At 34.6% G+C, this 14,861-nt stretch overlaps 1 protein-coding gene across 1 annotated transcript in view; it reads left to right on the top strand.

Moving 5' to 3' along the window:
- Positions 1–257: 257 nt before the first annotated feature.
- The window catches only part of LOC113043705 (leucine-rich repeat and immunoglobulin-like domain-containing nogo receptor-interacting protein 1), a 74,227-nt gene continuing 59,623 nt past the window's right edge, over positions 258–14,861 (top strand). The window contains exon 1 of the mRNA XM_026203255.1: positions 258–451. The gene's annotated coding sequence lies outside the window, so the exon portion shown is untranslated. The remainder of the gene's footprint in view (positions 452–14,861) is intronic.

Raw genomic sequence — 14,861 nt, forward strand, 5'->3', positions numbered from 1 at the left:
CCCATTCATTCTCTTGATACCACTGAGATATTCCAGAGATCTCATTTGTAGTTTTCCTTCCCCATGGGACAGTTTGTTCCATCAGAAAACAGCTACTGTGATGGCAATGAAGAGAACAAATGTGATTGGTGCATCTTTCTCTCTCTCTCTCTCTCGGTTTCCCACACTCCACTTCCTCCCTCCACCTTGTGCCGTCCTAACACTCTCTCTCTCTCTCTCTCTCTCTCTCTCTCTCTCTCTGTTGGCTGACTGTAGGTACGCCCTCTGCTTGAGTGTGTGTCGGTGCGCTCGGAGAGTGCTGGTGTGTTCATGCGTGTTGGAAGCAGGTGGATCACGGATGTGTCTGCAAGCTCTTCATCAAGCGTGCGTTTTGTGAGTCTGGAGCATTCTGGATATAATTCCGTCCCTGTGGATACAGACACACGTTAGGACGACTGTAGCTAAACATCCGGTAAGAGAGGTGTTTTTGCACTCTTCTCAGAGGGTTTTTTCCCCCTCAGTTTGCGTTTTTGGGCAGGTGCGCACTGGCTTGGCATCAAATCAGACAGCTTTGGTTTTATCTGGAGCGCGTTTGCATGAAACATCCATTAAGATTTCAGACATCAGTGCGTGCGGCGTCTATATTTAGTCCAGAGAAATGCTGGTATGTTCGGATGGCAGCCAGTTTCTCTGCCTCTTTGGTTTCCACAGGACAGGCGGATCATTTAAAGAGCGGGAAGGGAGGGGCATTGTGGGTACAGCCGACACATCTAGAGAGAGGCAGGTAGAGAATGCTCTGAGAGACTGTAATGAACATCAATATTTATTAGATTCGGTCACTTCAGCCTTAATTTCTCTCGGTGCGCTTTGAAACCAATAAGAAGGAAATGTGATTAGGCGTCATGGGCGGAATAGCAGTTTCCACTTCTCTTCCCTCAAGATATGAAGCTAAAAAAAGGTCCTGAGGGAATGAAAGAAACATGAATGTGCGGCAGAAGCACTTTGGGGATATTTTAGCTGGCCTTTGAATATTAATGAGCCTTATTAGTAGATATAAGATGCATTGCTAAAGCCCAAAACATGACATTTTCATAGCATATCGTATGTTAGATGAGGATATAGCGACTGACCACATGTCTTCTTCTGATTGAATAATGACCGGTTACTGTGGCCAGTGTCATGTGATCAGAAACAGGAGCACTTCCTGTCCTCTTCGATACTCTGTCTAATCACGTCTGCTGCTGGGAAGATAATTCATTTATGAAATATTACCTGAGTGAAATCTTGATACGTCTGGACACCCAGAGTTCTTTGGGAGTGTATTAGTGATTGAAATGGCTGGAGGTAAGACAGATCGGGAGATCTCTCGTTTCCTGTTTTTGTGTGTGTGTGTGTGTGTGTGTGTGTGTGTGTGTGTGTGTGAGCTCAGCAGAGTTTTTGGTGCTGGAGTTTGATGACTTTGGGGGAGGTTCAGCTAGTTGGTGCTAATGGTGCTGCAAAGACTCATTATACACTGAAGCATCTGTTCATCGATTCGTTCGTCTATTTTTGTTTTTATTTCCCACATCAGGTTCTGCGTGGAGCAACCTAACATGAGTCTGAGTGGCAAATTAACAGTATTATTTCAATGTTCACAAATCACCAATAATGCAGTAAATATAATTTTCAATGTTATACTTTTAATACTTAAAGATTTGATTTGTATTCCTTAGCATTTTTTTTATTTTCAGATTTTTTTTTCAATTACTTTTTTAATGCTTAATGAAAAATGCTATCTATTATTTACTTTCATATATATATTTCCCTTTTTATTATTATAAAAAAATTTCGTAATTGGAATTTTTATTTAATCATTTACTTTGATACTGATTTAAATTATATTTTATTTATAAATTATGATTTTTGGTTATAAACTTTTTTAATATACTGTATTACAAACAGTAACATAATTCATGTATTTTTATTAAAAATACATTTTGTATATTACATTTTATTTATTATTTTCTACTTATTTTCTTTAGTTTTTTAATTACTGACTTTTAATATTAATATTTTATTTAAATAAAGTTTAAGTATTTTTATTTGAATACTTAATTTAATTATTTACATTTAATTTATTTAACAATTCTAATTAAACTAAGTTATTTTAATTATTTAATAATTTTTGTCATGGCCTCAGTAATGATTTTTCAATTTTTTAAAGACATTTTTCAGAATTTTAAAACGCCTTAGCAGGTAATTTGATTACAGCGGTGGAGTGATATTTTCCACTAGTTTGGGAATTGTTGCATGCATATTGAATTCAGGAGTATTTTGGTGATTCGCGTAATTCCTCTTGACTGTTTCTTTGCTTAAAAGCTTGTTTCTGTTGGAGTGGCAGTTCCCTAGCCACCATATACTACACCTTTCTCACTCATCGGTCAATTTTCAGCTCCAACACGATGAGCCTTGGCTCACATATGGCCAACAAGTTTGAATCGATCTATTTCCATTTCCTGATCCCATTTCTCTACATTTTCCACCAAAAAAGTGGCCAAAAAGGAGTATCGTGTGAATTCCATAGCCATGAAAATTCACAGTCTTGCCCCAATATGTTCTCATTGTCCATTTCACACACATTCTGTAAAGATGGATGAGGTTTTCATTTACCCAGAGGATGTGTTCACACAGAAGGCCTTGCTCTTGACGAACTGAAGAAGCTCCAGGTGGACATCAGCAATCCACAGAAAGCCTCTGGCAGCTTTATAGAGGAAGACTAATCTTTCTGTTGGCAAAGAAAGGCGGCTTCCCAAGGGAACATGAAGTGGATTTTTCCAGGATCTCATTGTTGAAGATGGTTAAGGTACTTCCCAACCAACAATGCCTCACACGTGACCTTCCTCCTGTGGGGCATTGATGTGGAAGCCTGTTAGGAATCAGCTTCGTTCAGGAATGTTTGACGCACATCAAGCTTCACACCATCACTCTCAGAAGATCACCATGGATTTCCACATACCAAAGAGCAAAAGAGACCGACAGAGCGACGTGGAGAGAGCGTGACCTTATATTCCCAGATCCATCTGCGTCATGTTGGATGATCTGCGCTCTCCTCACAGCAGATCTGATTGTTCTGGATGGTGTTGCTTTGGGTTGATAACCATCAAACCCTTGACAGATAGAATCCATCTCTTACACCTGTTCTTTAAATGCGTTTAATATAAAGGAAAAGTCAGTCCGCCACCTTTTATCAAAGACAAATTGCTCTCATCTGAGCGTTTCCTGATCAGAATTCCGTGCCAGTCTCTGACATTTAATTTGCAGCTAAATTGGGGTGAGAACGGTGTGTGTGTGAACGGGCGATTCTCCAATCTAGAAGCGTGCGAACAGAGCACTGCTGTTATTCATGCCGGAAGAGGACAATGACAGCAGTCACAATAAAAGCTTTTAAAGGAGACAGAGGACATTGTGTAGTCGAAAAAAGGCTTTATGGAGCTCAAAAAGGATGAGTCATTAAATTATGAACTCCAAAAGCATTTTCTTAATCAGTAACTTCAGCTTGCTTTCTAGTAAAATATCCTTAAAATAAGAATCATTTATAAAAGAAATAGCATATTAAAGGAAAAGTTGAAAAAATATGATTTTTTTATTTTTATTTTACGTGTTAACTGTGGAACACCTACAGGAAATGTTGATAAATAATTTTTTTCTATGCAATGTAATGAATGTAAATGTAAATGTAGACTGACTGGCGCTTTTGAGCTTCGAAAAGGATGCATAAGTACCATAACATTTTTATAAAAGAGATTAATTTGACTTGTGCAATAAAATAATTCATTTTGGATTAACAGTTTTTTTAAGTCTCAATATAGCCAATATATCTTTGTTTTGTTTTATCTCTCTTTTTAAGAGATGCATTTAGCTATATACTAAATGTATCTTTGTATCTTAATGAATTGATGCAATTAATAATATTAATATATTAACATATAAAATATTAATATATTAATTAAAAATTTAAGTATTTTGTTTTATTCATTAAATTATAATTGAATTAATACATTTAACAAATTAAATATTAATATTATAAAAAAATAAGTACTTAATGAGTAATTTGTATTGTTTTTCAGTAAAACAAAATAATAATAATTATTATATGCAGTATTTTTCTATATATTTATTAGTTCATTATTTGTTTGTTTAAAAAAAATTCACTGAAAATTCTGGCAAAAATACTCAAGTACTTTTTAGGAAAATTATATTTTTTATTTTTAGCATTATGACGCAAACACCCACATAAACCACATTAATGATTGACTTCTTCTCTGAAACAAAAGCAATTTGATTCGTCGTAATTGCCTCACAATTATATTTCACTACTAATGCACACTATTCAAATTAATGCATTCATGAAAATCATATAAACATGACAATCTATGAACACAATCTTGTCATCTCGTCTTCTCTCTCTCTCACACACTTTTTGAACTGTATTATTTTAATTACCTTGGTGATTAAAAAAATTTCCCCGCTCCATTTTCTCTGTCTGAATTAATATGGGATTTCGCTCTAATGAGAGAGAGAAAGAGACAGACAAATTTAACATAATCAGTCATTTAATGACTAAAAGAAACAAATGAGTAAACAAATAAACGAGGGAGTGATTATCAAAGCAATGGAAATAGTTAAAGTCGACATGACATCAAGATGGACCCTATTTACTTTTTTATGCATGTTGTTATCTTTTATTAAAATGTAATAAATTATGCCATCTGAATTGATTGATTCGGCCTCATTCCTTGTACATTTTCACCATCCAGTCAATTCTCATTAGATAAAATAAAGCTCCAACCAACATTCCCATTAAATATCTTGATTCACTCAGAAGTATGAAACATTTAAAACCATGTTTTTAACATTTTAATGTTGTTTCTATCCTGACCCATTGCAGTGCGCCGTCATGTTCAGCTCTTCTTTTGTTTTCATGTCTTTTTGTTTTTCGCTCGGCGTTTTGCATGAAGCTCTACAGAACGCACCTTTGAAATCTCTGCCGTCAGAGCTGATTGCTTTTGAAGTGCTTCGGTAATGAAATGGTGGTGGAGTTTCTGGTAGGAATAAGAAATGCTTTCTGTCTCACCTCCAGCCCCCTGCAATCAGAAAGAGGTGATTGAATTCAGCTCATTAACAGCCTGAGCAAAGACAGACGCTGCTCCAGATCCTAGTGAGCCGATTTTTAGACATGGCAGACTCGCTCTTGACATGAAGGCTGTTATCCTGTTTTATAAAAATGCCTGGTTTTGATTGCGTTGCATGAGCTTTGGGGCAGTAATGCTGGTCATTTTGTTACATTTTGAGATTATTGGCCTCTAGAAGCGTAATGGTCTGCTCAGATTTTGGAGCCAGGTGGATTTTAGATGCAGTCTTTGAATATTAAGTTGCACAATTAGGGTAGGTGAAGAAGTTTTCGTTGGAAATGCTGTGGCTGAAATCACCCATTCATTTGATCAGTCCTGTCAAGTCATGACTTTAGCAGATCTTTTGCTTTAAATAGAAATTTCTTCCATCAACCCATCCTCAATTATAGAAGTTAGAACTAAGTTTGAAAGCTGTAGAAGCTGGCTTCCAAAAGGAAAAAAATTAAAATTATGTATTTTTATAGTTTCTTTAATATAATTTGTATAAATGTTTTTAACATCTTTTTTAATTTGATTTTTTAATTGTAGATCTTACATATAAATATAAATGCTCAAATTAAAGTGTAAGTATATACTGTACATACTTATATGTATGACTTATTATTACCTATACATTATACTGTATATGATATCATATATATATTTTTATCTCACAATGCAACTATACTTTTCTTTTCTTTACTCCATAATTTTTTTTACCCTTTTTAAAAAAATGTAAATCGCATGGTTATTTTAGTTAATTAAAATAATTTAAAAATGTTACTTGAAAATAAAATAAAATTTAAAATAAAATAAAATGAAATAAATATTGTTTCGATTTTTGTCTTAACTTAAAATATTTGATATTTAAAATATTTAAAACAATATATATATATATATATATATATATATATATATATATATATATATATATATATATATATATATATAAATTTCAGTGATTTTGAGTAAATATAATGTAAAATACATAAAATTCTAAATAAATTGATCACAAAAAAAATACATACAATTCTATGCATAAGAATCTAGCTTTCTAGTTATCATCATAAGAAGTTGCAGAATGCATTGCAAGGACAATCAAATTTTCCAATCAATATATCAAGTAAAGGAAATGTTGATGACAAATATAAGCATATTTTATATGTATCTTAAAGACATTTATACTTCCAACTGATGTTAGTATTATTAATTTGTAAACAGTTTTCCATTCAGTATTTTGCTCAGGTGTGTGTGCATTGATCTGGTGTGGAGCCAGGAGCAATGAGCTTAAGCAGCCTCCTGTAATGCTCTATTAACTCGCGCCAAACCGCACTCTACCATGCTAACATTACAGCGTGAGTATCTGCTGAGTACAACTGATTCAGGGTTACGTTAGAAACCACCTCTCAGACTGATCTATGTCTCAACTAAACCCTCCATCTGGAAAAAATCACCCTCCATTAATCACCACTGAGCTCACGGTTCAAGAGCAATTTTCCAACTCAGTGTTAATTAAATAGGGAAACTCATCGCAGGTTAAAATCCCGACATCTGTTCACGGCAGTCATTTCATTATTATAATTTTTTTATATTAATAGTAACCTAAAAGGGCAAAAAGCCCCATAAACTGCCTGTGACATAATCCATAACAACCTCAGTATGACCTCACACATTACACATCCCCACAGCAAAATCTGCTTAAATATCCAAACTACACGAGCATCAAATAATCACACACGATTGAGTTCAAAGCGTTTTAACATTAGATGTTCTTACATAACTGTTCTGTTGTCTTTGGGCCATTTTTGACCGTTTTATTTTAGTAAAGAATACACCATAAAATTGTTTGCTATTTGAAACAAGTTTTTGTTATTTTTTAATAGCATTATACACTTTCGTACTAAATAGAAATAAAGTTGTTATTGCTTATTTAAAATAAAATCGTTCATTCAACAGTGAACAAAAAAAATGATAAATAACACATTGAATTAGAAGTAGTTAAATTGTTTTTTCTTGTAAACTTCAAAAATGTTTTTTTTATTTTTATTTAGATGTGTCCTAAACCGCATTACTTTTCCTATAAGTTTGTAGCATTGTTTGAGGGAAGCTCCGCCCTCACTGAAATCTCATTGGACATTCCAACCATGAGGTCATTAACACACTGCATAAATTAATAAATATGGTAGTGTTGGACTGACTTTGAAACAATTCTCACTCAGAAGTTGCTAGTGAATTTCACAATTAATTACAAATAAACAGCGAGTAAAAAAAAATTTAATTTAACATTGAAATAAAGACTTTTGAAGTTGTACTTTCTTGTAAAACTTTCTCCAATAATCAATAATAACTTAAAAAAAAATTATTACAGTATAGGTGGACTAACAACTTGTCCTAAACCAGCGAAAAATGCAATACTTTTTCCAATCTGTCTGTTTCAGAATTTATTTATTTTTTTTGCAGTATTGTTTCTGCGAAACTCCGCCCTCACTGAACACTCATTGGATGTTATAACCATGAGGTCATTAACACTGAAAAAGAATTGTATTTCCTTTGAATCTATTCAGAAATTGCCCTCAGAAATTGGCAGTAAATTTCACAAAAAAAAACAAGTATCACCTTGAATTTTCAGGGATTTGGTCTGTTGTGATGAACAACAGTACATATATGGCGCTTACAGTCTTCATTTGCATGTCTTAAAGGTACAGTAGCCCGCGGTTTAACTGTGAGAGTCATGGAGAAGATGGAAAATGGTCATGTAAAACTAAACTTTGGTTGAGGAAACCCAGTGTAATCTGTGTACTTCAACAAAAGTGTAGAAAACCTCCCTTTTAACGTTATACGGTTCATCCCTCTGAGATAACACAGAGGAAGCGCGGACGAAGGTGTAGCGCAGCAGTCGTGATGTTTGACAGAGTCAGTGTGTCAAATACAGACACCGGTTCAAACTCTGTCTGGGAGCTAATTAGTCACACTTCATTATGAGTCTGACTGAAGGTGATTGTAATAATTACACTGAGGTTTCCCTGTTTATTCGGTCACATGAACCTTTGATGGTGGCTTCTCCGGAAGAAAAAACCAAAGGTCATTGTTGCTTTTCTGCACAATAATAAAGCCGCTCAGAGGAATCTCTTGAGGTAATGGGCCAGAACCTTGTAAACAGCAGAATGCGCATCATTAACACCAGAAACGAGCGGCCACCTCGTGTCATTACAGGCTGCTTCGCCAAACAGCTGTAGCACATTATGGGATATCTGAAGCCCGACGGGGATGACAGAGGAAACCCTTAAGCCTGGTGCACTTTTTCACATTATGCAGTGAGATTTTGGGGAAAGGCCAAGATAGACTGTGTAGCATCTTTTATCACCCAGTGTTCTACACAGAAAAGGAAATAAGAACCATAGCATCTGGAGTCTGTCGCGGTTGGGTGAACAAGGAAACCAACTTGAGGTAATTATAAAAGTAAGATCATCATGTAAAAGAATGAAGCCTTTTAAAGATATTTACATAAACACTAACGTGCTTTAAAGGGGTCATATGACGTTGCTAAAAAGAACATTATTTGGTGTAATGCAATGTGTTTATGCAATTTTTTCTCCGCATAATGTACATTATTGTTGCTCATTTATGCCCCGCCTTTCTGAAACACGTCGATTTTTGCAAAGCTCATCGTTCTGAAAAGCGAGAAACAAGACTGTCCTTGCAAAGTTGGAATTGCCCCACTTTATAGAAACAGACGCCATATTGTAGGCTACTCTCACAGGAAACAGTCCTCATCCTCCGCAAAGTGCGCTGCACACGTCTGAATATTTGGGCTGAACTGTTCTGGAACAGTGTTGTAAATTCAACTTAACCTCTGATTTCTAGTTGTGTCATCTTTTGGAAGGCCAAAGAAAGTAGTTTCGCTTTCACAACGAAACACAGCGTCTCCACGACATGACAGCGGTGGCACCAGCGAGAATAAAAGTTACCCCTTCTTTCTTTGCGTGAACATTTGGGTGGTGTTATGCAAATCTTAACACTGGGGAGTGTTAAAATGAGCAGTTTAGGGGGTCGTGGTTGACTCTTAACTTTTATTAAGAATATCTCTTTGGATTTGAGACTTTAGTCTTTGCAACTTCACAGATCTTCTTCATGCACCAAGAGCTTGTAACAATCCAAAGAGAAAGGAAAAATTGAAATCGCATCATATGACCCCTTTAATGTAGTGCAATACAGAAGGCATAATGCCGAAATTTGATTTATTATTTTCGACACATATATTTTAACATGAATTTCATGTTGAGTCAGTTAACATAACAGAAATGTATTATAAGCAATGCCTATATTTGTAAACATTATTTATTATATCCATCTCAAAATTCTGACTTTTAGTTTCCACCAGTAAATAAAAAAGGTAATTGCAACTTTATACCTCGTAATTCTGAGATATTTTGAGATTACAAAAAAAAAGGCCAGATTTTGAGATATAACAATGCATAATTGATTTATTGATTTATTTATCATGTGGTGGAAACAAGCTTCCATAGCATATCATATCTAATATAAATATGTTTTACTGTTTTTAATTCCTGTGCTCCTATTGGTTTTCATTAGACGGTTGTCATAGCAACAGACACACTGCAGGACTGTGACCCAAAATTTCAGTCAGAACATCTACATCTGAAATTACAATTATAAAGATGGAAAATGGTGAGCAGGTCACACTCTTAAATCACATTATCTTAATACTTCCCAAATTAATCTAGGACTACAAAATCATATAGTGTATGTTAGTCTTAAAACAAGTAAAGTCTTGTTTGATTCATGGGCAGTTAGAGTCACTTTTTAATTTTATCCAGGCACAAGTATTTTATTCTGAGGGTTTGAGAATTTAGTTTAAAATATAGTTTCCAGTTCTATATCATTTTATTCAAAAGTTTTGAATATCAATATCTGTTTATTATATATATTTCATCTTCAAGTTAATACTGAGTGCCTTGCATTTTTGTTTTCTTCAAACAATGAACTGGAACAGTGTATAATATAAGTGGAATAAACAAAGATTATTATTAAAAGCAGCTTAATATAAAAATCTCACATTTGCTGTCTTAATAAATGTGCCTGGTCTTATGTGCACGATCCATCAGTACATTATTCTAAAGAAAAATAATGCTTTTCATAATCAAAATGTACTATCTTTCTCCACGTCTGAAATTACTTTTGCTAATAATATCATAGTCTAATTATTAGATGGTAATCATTTCATGTTGCCTTTTTAAGAACGCAGCTCCAACGCTAATTAATATTATTACATTATTAAAGCAGAATCAGTGATCGTTCGATATGATAAGTCACCGGTCACAGATCGCACGCATCTCTCATAATCTCTCCCAGAAATTTAATTTCCTCTGTTTTCTTCCACATCCGAAAAGCTGCCGTTGGAAAGGAGCAACAGTTCATAAACACCTTCAAAAGTACAAAACTTTAATTTCCTTCGATCTGCATCTGCCTTTGCTCCTCTCTCTCACCGTCGGTCGCCACAGCTCTTCTCTTCTGGTCTCATCTGGGCGCATGTGTTTGGCTCTGAAGGTCTGCTGGGAGGTTGACAGCACTCTTCAGGTTGACTCTGCGTTGCGTAAACAGAGATTAGTGACCATCCTGGCTCTTAATTAAAGTCAGAAAGCTGTCAGGGGACACACCAGGCCATCAAATATTAATCTAGACAGTTCCCGCAGCAGCCCGGCCCTCCACTCAGGGGGTTCCAGCGGGTGTGTATCACCATGATGTGCCATCGCACACGGCCCAGAGGGATCGCTGAGTGTCATGACAGATCAAATGATGCAATGGAACTGGAGGGGGGAGCGAGACGCCACTGAAACATTCAGATGATGGCCTGTGAATGTCTTTCTTCAGACCCCGCCGACGGCCCGTAATGAGCCTATGTTTCATTCTGAGGGATCACGTCCACCACGTCTGACGGAGGTCTCAATGTCATCGGCTTCTTGCCTTTCTGTAGCGTCTCTGATCTGTTGGACTGTAAGAACGACACTGTGAATTTAAGGTGTTTAGAGGCTTTAGACTTGGTACTTTAGGGTTAAAGAGCTAAGGGTTTATGATTAGATTTAGTCTTCACGGTTATAGACTTTATAGTTTAAGTTTTAAATTTAGTCATTTGGTAAATGGTTTTACGTGACTTAGAAACAGCAATGGTCAAAAAGGGTTAGGTGTAGTCTTGGATTGGAGACTTTAGTTAAAGGTTTAGGGTTAAACTATGGAGTTAAAACATTGAGTCATTTGTTTCGTTCTTGTTTTAAGGGTTTATGTTCACGATTTAGGTTTTAAATGTGTTTAAGGCTTAATATTTGTATTTAGTCTGAATGCTTTTTGTTTTTGTTTTTTTACTTTGGGGCTTAGGATTTAGGCTTTGGAACGAAGACAATTACTTATTTTTAGATTTAAGTGTTATGTTTTCTTCTTTTTTTTTTTTTTTTTTTTTTTGCTTTGCTTTGGAGTTTAGGGTTAAGGCTTTGGAATTTAAACATTTAATTAGCTTTTGTTTTAGGGTTGTTTTTTTTGTTTTAAGGGTTGATTTTTGGGGAGTCTTTGGCAAATACTTATAGGGTAAAGGCTTTGGAATTTGGATTTAATTAGCATGTTTTGTTTGTTTTTTTAGCTTTGGAGTTTAGTGTTTATGTTTTGTAATTTACACACTAAATTAGTTTTTGTTTTAAGGGTTTATGTTCAAGTTTTAGGATTTAAATGTAGTTTTAAGGGTTTAGGTTGTTACTGATGGAGTTTTTGGTTTAAAGTAAGGTAGTAAGTGTTTGGGGTTTTGATTGAATCTTTTTGTTCTTTTGTCGAAAGTGACTTATAAATGACCAACATCGCAAACAATCTCTCTCAGAAGAGCCAACAGCACCAAAATATTAGGACTGGTTTTAGGGTTTAGTGTTACATTTAGTCTTTACTGTTTAGATTGTAGATTTTGTGGTTAAAGGTTTAGGATTGCGATTTAGAGACAAGACTTTAAATTTGTTTTAGTTTTAAGGGTTTATATTGAAGTTTTGAAATTTAAATGTGTTTAGGACTTCAGGGTTTGGCTTCAGTCTGACAGTATTTTTATTCTTTGGGGTTTAGAGTTTGGTGTTAAATTTTGTTTATAACTTAGTTTAATATTAGATGTCAATTGAGTTTTTGTGGTTTAGGTTACTATTGGAATTTAGAGATTAAAGTTAAATATTACGGGTTTGGGATTTAGATTCAGTATTCAGAGTGAAGGTTGTAGGATTTATAGTTTAGGTTTTACATTTATTGATTAGATGCTTTTCTATTGCAAGCCATCTCTCATAAGAGAGCCAACACTACCACAGTTTTACCATTTAGAAATTTAGGATTGAGGTTTAAAGTTAAGACATTATATTGAGTTTTAAGTGTTTGTTCAAGTTTTTGGATATATATGTTGTGTTTAGGATTTTTAAAATGATATTTAAAGTTTGTTTTTTGTCAAAGGTATATTATTTTTAGGCTTTGGCCTTAAAGATTTATGGATTCATTTTTATGACGTAGTTTAGGCATAGAATTAGAATGTTAATTTAGTTTTAAGGGTTTTGGTTGTTTTTGTTAGAGTTTAGGGTTCAGAGTTAAATATTAAGGGTTTAGTGTGTGAATTATTCTTTAGGTTGTATGGTTTAAATTTAGTCATTTTGTAGATGCTTTTATCCAAAGTGAGAAATAAAGAACATTGCAAGCAATACAGTACCTCGTACACGAGCCAACAATACTGCAGTTTTAGAATTCTATTTTAGGTTTTAGAGTTATAGATTAAAGGTTTATGGTTAGATTGAGTCTCTGGTTATAGGCTTTAGAGTTAAGTCTTAGAATTTGTTTTAAATCTTAAAAAGATTTATATTGAAGTTTTAGATCATACTGGAGTTTATAAATTAGGATTGAAGGTTTAAAATGAAGTACTCTGCAGGGTTTAGGGTTTAGCATCTTCAGAGTTTTACATGTTTTCATGTTGTTTTGTAGTGTTAAAATTTAGTGTTAAATTATTTCACCTTTTTAAATTCAGTCAATATTTCATCTTGTCATTTTCGTTAATTTTAGCCTGATTAAATGGTTTAATTTTCCTTCAAATTCCTGTGTCTTTGCATTTAAATTCATTCTAAATAATTTATTTTATTAAATAAATTAATATATGTATATATATATTAGTATATGTGTGTGTGTGTGTGTGTGTGTGTGTGTGTCTTAAGCTGTATTTTCTTGTCTCATATTTTTATTTGAAATTTTTCCATCATGTCTTCTTTAACCTTGAAAAATCAAAAACCCTCTGTCAATAAAAGCATTTGATGATATTAACACTATACTTTAAATAATTAACAAATAATTACTTCTTATTTGTCAACAGTGTTCGCATGTTTATATCATCTCTGAGAGGATTTAACAGGTTTTCTTGCTTTCTCCGTAATGTTGGGACTTTTATTAATTATAACGTGTAAAGGTGAAGTTGTGGTGCCGGAAGCACTGTCAACAACTGATATCATTAGTGCTGATTGGTTTGATTAAAGGAGGGAAGATGTGGAGCTGCTGTTGGTGCGGTGTGTCTTTAAGAGGGGGTGTCGGAGCAGAAAAGGTAGGAGTAGATTTGTTAGCTTAGTGATTAATACCGAACCCATCTGAATAGCAAAGCTCAAGAGTGTGGGCACCACATTTAATTGGCCTGTTTGAGGCATGACCTCACAGGAAAGAGTTGGAAGACTTATGTCTACAGGATACACACATACACACATTCATCCTCGTCCTATTTCCTTTTCTTCATCTCTGATGTCATTCAGCTGTTTGTGTATTATAGAGGTAGGAAGCATTAACAGTTTACGAGGATTGCTTTAGTGCGCCATGGTCTTGTGGCTCTCAAGGTTGTGGAATACAGCGATAATTATCTTGTTCTAAATTGATCTGCTGCAGTCATCCCCGGGTTTATATATTTTTTTTCTACATCCTGTTTGTCCAGCACATGAGTGTCAATAAAATTAGAGCGGATGGATCTGGTAAAGTGCATCATCGGATCATGAAGCCGAGTGGTTTTGCTGGTTACTCCGGTCCATGAGAGTGATCAAAAGTTTCTGACACACCCTGATGTTCTCTGATGCTTCAGAAGAACCTTGCTTAGAACATATTAGAAGTTCAGGTACATTTATTTTAAGGGGTAGTACACAAATATTAATAATAATAATAATAATTCTGTCATCATTTACTCACCCTAAAGGTGTTCCAAACCTGTATGAATTGCTTTTTTCTGTTGAACACCAAAACAATATTTTGAAGAATGTTGATGACCAAACAGTTGGTTTGCAAGGCATTGACTTACATAGTATGGAATAAAATTAATGGAAGTCAAATTTGGATGACCAAAATTTGGTTCTAAATTCTGAGTGGTTACTAGGGTCTTAATGTTCCCTTGCTAAAGTATTCTGAATGGTTGTTAGCGCACTGCTATACAGTTGCTAAGGTGTTCTGAGTGGTTGCTAGGGTGCTGCTGTCCTGCTGCTAAAACATTCCACAGTCATTAAGTGTATGGCTATACTGTATGGTTGCTAGGGGATTCTGTATGGTTGCCAGGGTGTTACTGTTCTATTAAGAAAGTTTACTGAGTCATTTATATATATATAGTCGCTAAGGTGTTCTGGTTGCTTGCCAAGGTGTTTCTTTTCCATTGATAAAGTATTCTGAGTGGATGTTGTTATAGAGTTG

Source organism: Carassius auratus, chromosome 25, assembly GCF_003368295.1.
Source record: "Carassius auratus strain Wakin chromosome 25, ASM336829v1, whole genome shotgun sequence".
NCBI lineage: Eukaryota > Metazoa > Chordata > Actinopteri > Cypriniformes > Cyprinidae > Carassius > Carassius auratus.